Raw genomic sequence first — 3,791 nt, 5'->3', positions numbered from 1 at the left:
TGTATATCCAGTGTCGGCACCTTGTACTTCTCTACTCACCTGTATAACCAGTGCCGGCACCTTGTACATCTCCCCTCACCTGTATAACCAGTGCCGGCACCTTGTACATCTCTACTCACCTGTATAACCAGTGCCAGGCACCTTTTACATCTCTACTCACCTGTATAACCAGTGCCAGGCACCTTTTACATCTCTACTCACCTGTATAACCAGTGCCGGCACCTTGTACATCTCTACTCACCTGTATAACCAGTGTCGGCACCTTTTACTTCTCTACTCACCTGTATAACCAGTGCCGGCACCTTGTACATCTCTACTCACCTGTATAACCAGTGTCGGCACCTTGTACATCTCTACTCACCTGTATAACCAGTGTCGGCACCTTTTACATCTCTACTCACCTGTATAACCAGTGCCATGCACCTTGTACATCTTTACTCACCTGTATAACCAGTGTCGGCACCTTGTACATCTCTACTCACCTGTATAACCAGTGTCGGCACCGTGTACATCTCTACTCACCTGTATAACCAGTGCCGGCACCTTGTACATCTCTACTCACCTGTATAACCAGTGCCGGCACCTTGTACATCTCCCCTCACCTGTATAACCAGTGCCGGCACCTTGTACATCTCTACTCACCTGTATAACCAGTGCCGGCACCTTGTACATCTCTACTCACCTGTATAACCAGTGCCGGCACCTTGTACATCTCTACTCACCTGTATAACCAGTACCGGCACCTTGTACATCTGCGATGTTCATACCAACTGCTTACTGGTTTGACTGTTGCCACATCCCCAAAACATGGCAGACCAAGCTGTGGATGGCGAACAGTTCAAGGCGAATCCAGCACTGCTAGATGTAACAGGATCTTTGCCCTGGCCTGACAATCACTCGATGTGTCAAACTCAAAGTTTATGATTTATCTTGAAGTGCTTGCCAATTAAAATAATCAGTTCTTAAAACTTTTAGGACTGATTTTCCAAACATTTTATGTTCGTGTAGCAAACGTTGGGTGAGTCCAGTTTTAAAACAGACTGAAAACATTACTTTCTGCAGGCCTAAGGCTGCTTTCACCCCTGTGTTGGGGATTCTGGATTTCCTGCAGGAAAGGGGAATCCCCGAAGCCGAGATGGAAGCAAACAGCGCCGGGCAGATCCCATTGACTATAATGGCGTCCGCCTGCTTTCCCCCAGCTGCCCGGCTTTTGACATGCAGCGCTTTTTCTTCGGGTATTTTCAGATGCACTTATGACAGAACCTCCGGCTGGAGGCTCCAACGCAGATGTGCACCATTAAGGAGATCCCTAAGACATTCATGCCATGTGGAGCACTTTGATTCATAGTGGAGAAAAGTGCTAGAGAAAAGCGGTATTGCATGTGGGATTAGCCTGAAGCATCCTACATTGTGCTAAAGAGATGTAAGGTAACATATCCCCACACTGTTACAGCACTAATACCCCCATCATCTCTTAAAGGGCCATCGCAGGGAGTTTCTTTTTCATTCATGTAACTATCCCCCAGTAATATAAGCTGGCTGGTGTTACCTTGTTTAGTTATTCCTTCGTGTCTGAATCTCCCGCCTTTTTTCTCCTCAGATGGTCATGTGATCTCAATTCTGACTAATTTAGATTTACTTGGGGTTACGTATTCAGTTTCTAGTCAGTGTGATGTTGTTACATGGATCTACCACAGAAACGGAGTAGAGGGGGCACAGACACTCTTATCACAGTTATTGCTAATGATCAGAGGCTCCTGTCACACAGCTATAATGAAGGAGATCACAGCTAATCCTCCGGACTGTATAATTAGGGTCTGTAGCATATTCAGGTGAATCTAGAATACAGATTACCATGATGGTGTTGCAGAAATGGTGCAGGCTGTAGCTGTTCATGTAACCCTGTGCTTATGCATCATGGAATTTATGTGAAAGCAACATCAAGTTAATGCCTGATAAGCATCAGACAGGAGGCTGCACTGCATGCAAGTGACTGCAATATACAGAGGAGACATGTAGAGTGTGACAATCAGGAAAGGGGAGCGGGGATGGAAAAATGTGGTTCTGTAACTCCGAGAACACTTGGTCTACTCCCTCCAAATTAGCCATTTCTCTGCCCAGGGCCCTTTTGCACTGAACGATTGGCCTTCAGTTTATTGCTGGATTGTGCAAAATGGAACAATAATCGTTGGGTGCAAACGCTGCCAGCCACTGAACAATAAATGGTTTGCTAGGCGGCCGTGGTTCAGTTCAGGCAGGCAGAGTCCATTCCCTGTACCAATGTTTTCTTTTAGTCTTGGACCACCCCTTTAAGGGCGCTGCTCGCTCTGGATCATCCCACTTGTTCAGTGTATCAGTTCTTCTCCTCTTCGTGTTCCTCAGGGCTCGGTCCTTGGTCCTCTTCTCCATCTACATAGCCCCTATTGGACAAACTAACAGCAGATTTGGCTTTTACTGCCACCTTGATACCGATGAGACCCGGTTCTGTGCTCTTCCGTGACGTCACGCCCCTCCTCACTACTGTCTGGCCGCCGTCTCCAACATCATTTACTTCTGAAACTTCATCTTTTAAAAACTGAACTTTTGGTCTTTCTGCCATCTACTAACCAACCCAAATCGGCCATTTTTTTGACTGTGTGGTGCTACCGTAACCCCTAGGTCGCACGACTGCCCTCCGTTCCTCAGCTGACTGAAGTGTCACAGACCCTCCATGGGTTACCAGGTACCGCTCCATACTTTTGGTTGCCCATTCTGTAGTCTCAGAGAACCCTTTTAAAGAAGCACCCTGGAGTTTTTTTTAAGGGCCCCTCAGTCATTTATTTATTCATCATTATGTAGCTATCCCGGTGGTATATATAAGTTAGTGTTGCCTTGGTTAGTTATTCCTTTGTGTCTGGATCTCCTGGCCTCTTTCTCCTCAGATGGTCACGAGTAGAGATGAGCGAGTAGTGCCTTAGCCGAGTATCTCCCCGCTCGTCTCTAAAGACTCGGGGGCCGGCGCCGGTGACAGGTGAGTTGTGGCGGGGAGCGGGGTGGAGAGAGGGAGAGAGAGATCTCCCCTCCATTCCTCCCCGCTCTCCTCCGCCGGTCCTCGAATCTTTAGAGCCGAGCGGGGAGATACTCGGCTAAGGCACTACTCGCTCAAGTAATGTGCCTTAGCGAGTGTACTCGCTCATCTCTAGTCACGAGATGTCACTTCTGATCGGCTCAGATCTACTTGGGGTTATGGAGTCATTTTCTAGTCAGTTTCTGCTTGTGGGATGCAGTTACATGGATTTACCACAGCAACCATGTTGAGGGGCAGACCAGCACTCCTATCACAGTTACTGGTGATGATCACACAGGTAAAGTAGAGGAGATCACAGCTCATCCTCCTGACTGTATCCTTATGGGCTGTAGCTTATTTAGATCAATACAGAAGTTAATGTTAATTAAACAGACAAAAATGGTATCGGCTTAATTAATGTTGGTCTGATGCATCTTGGGACTGATAGTGAAAGTAAAAAATATCTCCATCAAGATGTGGCCTGACAGGGGGCTGCACTGCATGGAGGTGACTGGAATAGAGAGAGGAGACCTCCAGAGTGTGACGGACAACAACATAACAAAATGTAATGCTGCCAAAGTGTCCCATCACAATATCATTGACCTCTGTGGTTTAGGATGCAGTTCTGTAGCTCCTCCCCTTCTGTATACAGGCTACATATATAGGTCCTCAGCCATTTTTGATCCTATACTTTTGATGAGTCTTCCATGAATATAATAGGTTAAAAAAATAAGTCAACAGCACA

The sequence above is a fragment of the Eleutherodactylus coqui genome, chromosome 13 (assembly GCF_035609145.1).
Source record: "Eleutherodactylus coqui strain aEleCoq1 chromosome 13, aEleCoq1.hap1, whole genome shotgun sequence".
In the NCBI taxonomy this organism is placed as follows: domain Eukaryota; kingdom Metazoa; phylum Chordata; class Amphibia; order Anura; family Eleutherodactylidae; genus Eleutherodactylus; species Eleutherodactylus coqui.
This window is presented reverse-complemented; position numbering follows the sequence as displayed.